Below are 10496 nucleotides of genomic sequence, written 5' to 3'. Positions count from 1 at the left end.
GCTTAATGCCTTAGTGAATATATCAATAATTTGATCTTTAGTAAAACAGAACAGGATTGATATAAGACCTTTTCAACATTATCTCTAAGAAAGTGATGTCTAATATCAATATGTTTAGTTTTTTTATGTTGGATAAGATTCTTTGCAATATTAATGGCACTTGTATTGTCACAAAAAATAGAAACATATCCAAAATCCACACCAAAATCCATGAGTTGTTCTTTAATCCACAACAACTGAGCACAACAAGATCCAACAACAACATACTCAACCTCAGTAATAGATAGAGCTACTGAGCTTTGTTTCTTAGTGGACCAGGTAATTAAACATAATCCAAGGAAGTGTGCCATGCGTTGGTGCTCTTCCTGTCCATCAAATAGCCTGCATAGTCAACATCAGAATAACCCACCAAGTTAAAATTACTACCTTTAGGATACCATAGGACAAGATCACTTGTTCCTTTGAGATATCAAAAGATTCTCTTCACAGATTTCAAATGAGATTCTTTAGGATTTTCTTGAAACCTTGCACATAATCTCACACTGAACACAATATCAGGTCTGCTTGCTGTGAGATAAAGTAATGATCCTATCATCTCTCTACATAGTTTTTGCTCCATATTAGGACCCGTTTCATCCATATCTAGCTTTGGGGCAGTAGTTATTAGCGTGCTGGTCTTTTTTTTTTCTTTTATAAAAAATCTTTTAAGAAGTTCATTGACATATTTTTGTTGATGAATCATAGTTCCAGAGCCTGTTAGTTTGATTTGCAATCCTAAGAAAAAGTTTAGCTCCCCCATCATACTCATTTCAAACTCACAGCTCATGAGTTTTGCAAAGTAATGAGCCATGTTCATATTTGTGAAGCCAAAGATAACATCATCAACATATAACTGCACAACCAACAACTCCTTTTTTATTAGTCTTTAAGAAAAGAGTGTTGTCAATTTTACCTCTAGTATGACCATGCTCCAAAAGAAATTTTAACAATCTTTCATACCAAGCTCTTGGAGCTTGTTTCAGTCCATACAAGGCCTTGTCAAGCCTGTACACATAATCAGGAAACTTCTTATCTCAAAACTTAGTGGTTGTTTGGCATACACCTTTTCTTTGGGAATTCCATTAAAAAATGCACTCTTAACATCCATTTGATAGAGAATGAATTCCATATAAGTAGCAAAAACTACAAGAAGCCTTATTGCTTCAATTCTAGCTATAGGAGCAAAGGAATCATCAAAATCTATGCCTTCTTGATTGTATCCTTGGACCACCAATCTTGCCTTGTTCCTTGTAACTGTTCCATGTTCATCAACCTTATTTTTATACACCTACTTAGTTCCAATCACTGTTATGTCTTTTGGAAGAGGAACTAAGAGTTATACCTTGCTTATTTCAAACTGATTTAACTCTTCTTGTATGGATATGATCCAGTCAATAGCAAAAAGTGCTTCATTCACCTTCTTTGGTTTAATTTCTGACAGAAATGCTTTGAAAGCATACATGCTCCTCAACCCAGACCTTGTAGTGATCCCAGAAATGAGATCAGTGCGCATATTTTTAATAAGATGGGATCCTTGATACTTGTATCCTTTTGAAACCAATTCTTGTGAGCTACTAGGATTACTGGAATTGTTCTGAGCTGGGGTAGTTGGTGATTCAATTCACCCTGTCGGTGTGCCTCCAGAGTCAGTTCCCCCTGTCGAGGTGCCTCCATATTTGGTACCTTCAATTGATGGGCCATGTTGAGCAACCTGTTCCCTAGAATTACTTCTTTCCTGCAAGTTAGTCTTAGCATAAGATTCATCAAATACTACATGCACACTTTCTTCAACACAATTTGTTCTATTGTTTAGAATCCTATACGCCTTAATACGATATGAATATCCTGGGAAAATTCCCTCATCACTTTTAGCATTAAATTTTCTCAATTGATTTATCCCATTATTATGAATGAAACATTTACGATCAAAGGTTCTAAAATGAGAAATATTTAATTTTCTTCCTTTCAGTAATTCATAGGGAGTCTTCTCTAGAATAGGTTTGATCATACATCTATTTATTATATATTCAACAGTACTGATTGCCTCAGCCCAAAGGTTTTTAGCAAAATTTCGTGCAAGCATCATTGTTCTAGCCATATCTTCCAAAGTACTATTTTTTCTTTCTACTATTCTATTTTGTTGTGGTGTTCTGGGAGTAGAGAAATTGTGATCTATACCATATGAAGAACAGAATTCTAAAAACTTGATATTTTTAAATTCTGTACCATGGTCAGATCTTATGGAAATTAGGGAAGTGCCCAGTTTCTTTTCAATTTTCTTAATGAATATAGTAAAGATATCAAAGGCATTTTCTTTGAAAGCTATAAACAATGTCCAGGTAAATCTGAAATAATCATCACCAATTATAAAAATATACCTTTTTCCACCTTTGCTTTGAAGTCTCATTGGTCCACACAGATCAATATGGATCAGGTTAAGGTTAAGGCACTTGTTTGTGCTGACATGGTTCTTTTATTTGAAAGAAGATTTTACCTACTTCCCTCCTTACACAGGCCCTGGAAACCTTTTCTTCCTTGAACTTGATTTTAGGCAAACCCAATACCATATCTTTGGAAGAAAGTTTGTCTAGTTGTTTTAGACTTGCATGTCCAAGTCTCCTGTGCCAAAGGAGGGGATCATTTTCTATTGGACTCAAACAAGTTATCTTTGTTCCTGGAATTGTCATTATGTCAGCTTTGTATACATTCTTGTATCTTCTTGCAGTGAGCACAACCTCCTTGGTGTCCATCCTTTTGACTTTGACTCCTGCAGAAGTAAAATCAACTTTGTTACCTTTATCACACAGTTGTGATATGCTAAGTAGGTTCTGCTTCAATCCCTCTATAAGGTAGACATCCCCCAATGCCCTTGATTCAGATGTACCAATCTTTCCAACTCCAATAATGATTTCTTTTTTGCCATCACCAAAATAAACTCCACCCCCACTTATTTTGGAGAGTGAAAGAAATTTTTTCTTATCACTAGTCATGTGTCTTGAACATGCACTATCCAGGTACCAATGTTTTTTGCTTTCTTTCACTCTCATCTGCAAAAGTAAATCAGGGGTTTGATTTAGGAACCCAGACAAACTTAAGCCCTTTTTATGAGTAAATGGATGAATCAAATTTCTTCTAGTCCATGCAGGCAACGGGTTACATAACCTGTTCCTTTGCACAAATTTATTTGTCTAAGTTAGTTTATTTGTTAGATTTATACTCCTAGATCTGATTTTAGTAGAAACAAGACATTTAGTAGTTGGATGCCCAGAATTACCACAAATATACCACAAATCTTGAGTAGTATCCAAGATATTATAAAAACCTAGTCCAGCTTTTTTACTGTGACTTCTCTCACTCAGTTTGTGAACAATTTGTGAGGAATTTGTCTACCTGTTTTCTCTTTCAAGATCAAGATTTGGTTTAGAGATTTCTTGGCTCAAGTTTTTCATCATTTCTTTTGCATTACTACACTCCTGTTTGTACTTGATTAACTCTAGTTCAACATTTTTCTGTTCCTTGCTTTTACACCTTTTTTCTTTTTCAATGAGTGTCAGTTTTAGGACTTCAGTTTTGAGTGTAGCATTAGCAAAATCGAGTTGTACAACCTATTCCTTAAGAGTGTTATTTTTTTTTTCAACAATGTTCTTGCAAGCTTCTAAATCAATGAAATCAAATTTGAGGCTTGCAAAACTGTTGAACAACTCATCCCTATCAGAATCAATTCTTGGAAATCATCAATTAGAGCACTCATCAAGCACACAAGTTTTGTTTTAGAAAATAAGTGAAATTTTTCTTTAAGCCCAAGAATACTTACCTCAGAAGTACCATGTTCTTCGTCCATGTCTGAATCTCCAATAGCCATGAGTGTAGTTTCATTAATTTCTTTATCACCCGACTCATCTAAATCAGATCCCTAAGTGGCAACTATAGCATATTCTTCCTTCACTCTTTTTGGACTTTTTTTTAGTTTTTTTTCAGGTCTTTCCTTTCTCCATTCTATTTCCCAGACTGGACAGTACCTGATCTGATGATCAGTCTTACCACACTTGTAGCATTCATTAGGATTGTCATTTAAATATTTCTTGCTACCCGTTCCCTTTTTCTTTTTGAAAAATTTGCTAAAGTTCTTTGTTATGAAGGATATTTGTTCTTCATCAAGTTCAACTTCTTCATCACTGTCTGATGCCTTTAAAACTAAGGTTTTGTCAGGAGCTGCTACTTCTTTCTTGATTCGATCAATTTGCATCTCATAAGTCTTGAGATTACCTACCGGTTCATCTAGTGTCATTTGATTAAGATCCTTTGCCTCCCTAATGGTAGTGACCTTAACATCCTATTTATACTTAGGCAATACCCTCAACACCTTTTCAACTTGTTCCTAAACAGGAATGTCTTTTCCCAAAGAGGTCAATTCATTTTTAAAGCAGTGATTCTTGTCATCATTTCATGGAGTGATTCATTTTCCTTCATCTTGAAAGCCTCATATTCAGTAAAAAGAAGGGCAATTCTGAACTTCCTCACTTGAGAGGTTCCCTCATGTGCATTGACTAGGGCATCCCAAATTTACTTAGCAGTGATATAGTTTGACACTCCGTTGTACTTAGATGGCCCTAGTCACAGACCAAGATGTTCTTAGCCTTAGCATTTTTCTTTAATACTACCAAGTCGTTAGCAGTAAATTCACTTCTTGCTTTCTTGACTTGTTCACCATCAACCAGCTTCATTGGAATAGTGGGCTATCAGTGATCCTGCCCCACAGCTCATACTCCTCCCCTTAAATAAATACTTTCATCCTGACTTTCCACCAGATGAAGTGAGAACCATCAAAGATTGGAGGTTTAGTGGTTGATGGACCTTCACTGTGACCAGTAGATGGTGCGTAATTCATCATAGTGATCTTTTCTTAGGTGCTAACCTTATTTAAGATAACCTCGCTCTGATACCACTTATTAGAGTGCGTACCCTACTGATTTAACTATTTTACTCCATTTGTTGCCTATAAGTGAAACAAGTAAGCTAACGTGGTTCACTTATACAGAGTAAGTAAGGAGACAGTATTTTTACGTAGAAAACACCCGACTCAAAGAGGTGTAAAAACCACGGCCTGTACCCATACGAGATTTAACTCTAACTTCACTAAAACTCTGAGCCTCAACAATCAACAAATTACAAGACACGTGTAAACTAAGAATTAAACTCTAACTCCTATTACTACAATGACACAAATTTTTTCAAGATAAGTGTTCCCAAGTCTTTAAGTTCCCCAACTTGAAGACACAATTTCTAACTCATTTTATACTTCACTGAGACTAGAATTAAAGCTCATTACAAGTCTAGAACCAACCTATTACACAAAGTATATGACTCTTTAACTCTAAGTAAAGGAACAAGTTCTACTTATGACTTCTTCAAGCTGTTGAACTAATTTGCTGATTGGTGTTTTTCTTATCAGTGCATCAGTGTATTCTTTGAAAGTCGTTTCTTTTACTTAAGCCAACTCTGATGAAGTCCTTCAGATGATGTAATCTTTTTTCTTTAATAGGACTCTATCACTTAGTTACACTCTTTGTTGTATTCTGTCTCCTTGTCTAGGTAGGATTCCTTTATCAGCTCAACTTCAAGGGTTGTGTTTATCTTCTTCTCAACTTCTTTTCTGCACGTGATAAATGTTGAAAACATATCTGAATTTTCTTGCTTATCCACTTCAGACTTCAACAATTATTTTATCATCAGTCTTGTTCGTTATTTCTATTAGCTTCACATGTATGAACCAGCAGGAATAACATGTTTCATTCATACGTCAATCATCAAAATTTCATTTCTCTAACAATCATTTTAAAATTTTTAGTAATATTAAAAAGAGTTGGAATAAGGTATAATTAGCTCCTAAAGTGATGAAATTTATGTTATTTATCAAAAATAAAATTGTTTGTCATCTTATCACAAATTATAACAAGTTAATTATTTGCTCGTTAAAATTTTTCGACTTCTTGTGATTCTGGAGCATCGACTGGTCTTGCCTCATTTTGCTCCTCATCTTAAGCAAGTGAATGGGAGACCTCATCATTGCAATCATCTGGTCCTGTCTTATCTTGAGCATCTTGTTTATCAACAACATAATTTGTCTTTCTCTTATCTATTTTTGCCTCAGTCTGCTTGTCAACTTTACCATCAACTTGATCAAGAACCACATCAATGACATGTATTGTTCCTTCCTCATCTAAATTTTCATTTTGAGTTGCTTCTTCATCAAGGACATCATCTGTCGTTGCCTCAGTCAGCTTCTTATCTTCATCGATAATTTGATAGGCATCCACTCCTATTTCGTCATCTTTGTAATTCACTACAGATTTATTAATCGATCACAAGTCTATTGAGAATATTAAAAGAAATTGCACATAACATATAAGCTAAATAAATTTATATTCTCCACAATCCATACAATACGATGAACTGATGTGACTATTTAGATGAACAACAATTCAAAAAAGAACGTTTAAATGAACAAAAACTCAAAAAAGAAGAAGCTAAATAATACATTTTCCTTATAAACCTATTCTTATGTTACAAAATTATTATTTTATGAACACCAGAGTTATTGAAAAAAGTAAATAGCAATATACATCCCAAGATAATGAAAAGTAAAAGATTAGTTCACTGAGAATGAAAATTTGAAGTTTAGAAGTTTGGGGGAGAAGAGAAATCAAAATGGAGAGATTTGAAGCTTTGAATAATTATAAAGAGAGAAAAATAGAGTAAAGAAGGAGCTAAAGGAATAGAAATCTTATGTATATTTTGAAAAAGTTAAAGTGGACCTAAATAAACTAAAACGATTTTGAATGAATCTTAGGTAGATTTTTAAAAGCCTTAACCTTGTTCTTTTTACCTTTTCTCACTCAAGCCATAAAAATTAAATAAAAAATAAATTATATGGATATTCGACAAAAGAAATTTATGGAGTGACTACTACGCCAAATTTTCTTAATTTTGACAGTCTTGTGTAGAGACAAATCGACCATTAGATGAAATTGAAATGGAATAAATTGTAAGACATGCTTGATCAGAGCTTCTTTACCATCATCACTCAAGAAATTTTTTCGAATAATTCACTTTATACTAAGGCATATAATTTCCCTCTTATTTCACCATTGCGATAAAAATTACCAAAGCTAGAATAACATTGAGACGTTTGCGATTCTAATATGTCCATTACTTGACATACATATAAATAAGAGTAAATACATAATTACCCCCTAATTTTGTTCGAAATTTGCAAAAAGACATTTAAACTTTAACTTTGATCTATTATCCCACGATTCTTCTTTATTTCATTGCAAACACATCATTTTGACCCCTGCATGTACACACGCTCCACGTATAAAATAATTTAATACATAATTTATATTTTATTTTTAAAAATTAATATTTATTTATTTTTAAAAATTATTTCATACCCCCACCCCCGCAACCCTCCATCCACCATTATTTTCTTCCCCAACTTCTTCTTCATCACCATCACCCAACAACATCAATTACAACACACAACATCAATTACAACAACAACAACATCAATTACGCCCATAACAACAACATCATCATCATCACCATAACCACACCCTTTCTTCTTCAACACAATGTCACCATTAAAGCTCCACCATTGAAGCTTTTTTTTTTTTTTTTTTAAAAATCATATCATTAAAGCTCCATTTTACAACTAAATCATATCATTTAACTACCCACCATTTCTTCTTCAACACAATATCTTCTTCAACACCATTAAAGCTCTTCAACACAATGTCACTATTAAAGCTCTTTCATTGAAGCTTTTTTTTTTAAAGTTCCTCCATTAAAACTTCATTAAAGTTCATTTAACAATTTTTAAAACTCAATTCAATCATTTAACTATCCTTAAAACTCAATTCAATCATAAAACTAATTTTTGAATTGATTTGAACAAAAAAAAAAAAAAAAAAAACTTGACGGGGAGAGTGCTGGATGAAAGGCGGCAAGGGGGAGGGGGAGGTGCTGAACGCGGGGGGAGAGGGAGGTGCTGGACGCGAGGGGTGGGGTGGGGTGTTAAATTAAATAAAAGGAAACTTGTATTAAAAAAATAAAAATATATGAAATTAAACGTATTTGACACGTGGCAACACCCGATTGACGTGTGTATTTCACTCTCCTTGTTGTGACTGAGATTTAGCGAAAAATGATGTGTTTGCAACGAAATAAAAAAGAATCATGGGGTAATAGGTCGAAATTAAAGTTTATGTATTTTTTTTGCAAAACTTGGACAAGATCAGGGGTAATTATGTATTTACTCTATAAATAACAAGTAATAATATATCCTTTTTCTCTTATTTTGCAAAAGTGGATTGCTTGCCCTTATTTTGATTTTTCAGATAAAATTTACGTTGTTGTCCAAAACCACCCTTTTAGCATCCAAAAGTAGGGACGAGCTGGTAAGGCTAGCTTTTATTAATCATTATTAATATTTTTTTTATATTTTGTATTGAATTACTTAATTATAAAGATGGTTGTTGGGCACTTTCCACTACTAGAGCAATTCCGACGGCGGCTTCTATTATAAGAAAAATAAAAACTATCCCATCCCGTCATTGAAACAACAACTAGTAAATTGTATGCTAGTTGAGGAATATCACAACATTATGCACAGAAGTAAATGCAAATGCCCAAAACAATGTCGTATGTGTAATTTTTTTTTAATAATATTTAATCTCCAAAACAGTATCATCTTTATAGTCTATTTTACGATTGGTTGTTGTTTCTTACGGTTAAAAATTGAGATTTTCTCAAAATATAATTTTTTTTAAATTTATAATTTGAATAGCCTCTGTAGTTGGATTCCTCTTGGACATATTGTTTTTAATGTATATTATTGTTATTTTCTAAAAAATGTGAAAATATAATTAAGTATATTATTTGTACTTATAAAATTTTCTAGTAGAATACATTAGAAAAGAAGCCTAATTAAGGATTCTTTTTAGAATAAATGACCTAAACAAAATGAATAAACTAATAACTATATTTTGAAAAATAATAAGGTTATAGAATTTTCCTTAAATAGTATTAGTTTTTCAATGAATAATAATTTTTTTCTTTATTGTTATGAATTAATTGTATTTCGAATCCTTGAAATTAAAATAAGAGTAAATAAAAAGAATAATTATTTTGAAAGACATCGAATACCCACTAAAGTTGTCCCGAATTTACAAGTAGACGCTTAAACTTTGCAAATGTCCTATTACCCCATTAAACAATTTAAAAGTGGATTAAATATGTCATTTTCTAGCCAACATCAATTGCAACTTTGCAAGACAAAAGAGTGCAATCATTCGCCAATTACAGTTTGACACGTGTTAAATATTTAATTTTTATTTTCATTTATATTTTTATTATTTTATTAACTCCATTCTTTTTTATTTTTTTCTCTAACTCTAATTCTTTTTTATTTTTTCTCTTTCCGCTTCTTCCATCTTCATCTTGTTCATACTTCAATCCATTTGCTTCCTTATTGTCAGTCCTCTTATGTCTTTAATTTGAAGAAAATTGAAGTGAAAATTTTGGTAGATAGGAATTTCGTAAAAATATTTATCAACTAAAAATCGAAAAATCAAAATCGCTATTGAATTAAAAATTGAAAATCATATCAAGAAGAAGATTTGAAGATACAACATTCATTATATTTACCACCAAATCAAATTAAAATCGAAAAATCAAAATCGCTATTGAATTAAAAATTGAAAATCCTATCAAGAAGAAGATTTAAAGATAGCACATTTATCATATTTATCACCAAGTCATCACCAAATCAAATTAAAATCCTCCAATTTTATCACTTTTTAGGCGTCGAAAAATACTTTTTTGTCGGCAAAATTGGTGGCTAACATACCATGTCCTTTTTACCGGCCTTGTGTATGTATCTTTATCATTTTTATTGAAAAATAAACATCGACCACAATAAAATTCACCATCACTCCATTAATGGAGAAGAAGAGGAAGAAAAAAAATAAAGACACCATTAATGGAGATTAATGGAAAAGAAGAAGAAAGAAGAAACAAAAGAAAATGATAGAAAAGGAAGAAAGAAAATACTAAAATACAAAATGAAAAAAATGAAACCTTTTTATTACACGTGACAACTTTTAATTGGTTATTTCAGTCAATTTTTAGGCATTCACGCGCCTCTTATGGGTGTCTACATGCATAGGCAAAATTTTAGTCAAAATGGTGTATTTACAACAGTTTAGATAAGTTTTGTGCGGTAATAGGTCGCCCGTATAGTTTAGGTGTTTTTTTGAAAAAGTCGAACAAGTTGAGGGGTGACTTTTGTAGACACGTAATTTTTGACCCTCCCCTAGTTTAACCTATATTTTTCGGCATTAAATATTTTTATTTTTGTCCAATATTTATCTTAGCTTTTATTATATTTTTAATAA

Source organism: Capsicum annuum, chromosome 6, assembly GCF_002878395.1.
Source record: "Capsicum annuum cultivar UCD-10X-F1 chromosome 6, UCD10Xv1.1, whole genome shotgun sequence".
Classification (NCBI taxonomy): domain Eukaryota; kingdom Viridiplantae; phylum Streptophyta; class Magnoliopsida; order Solanales; family Solanaceae; genus Capsicum; species Capsicum annuum.
The sequence above is the reverse complement of the archived record's forward strand: the minus strand, read 5'-3'. Positions refer to the sequence as shown.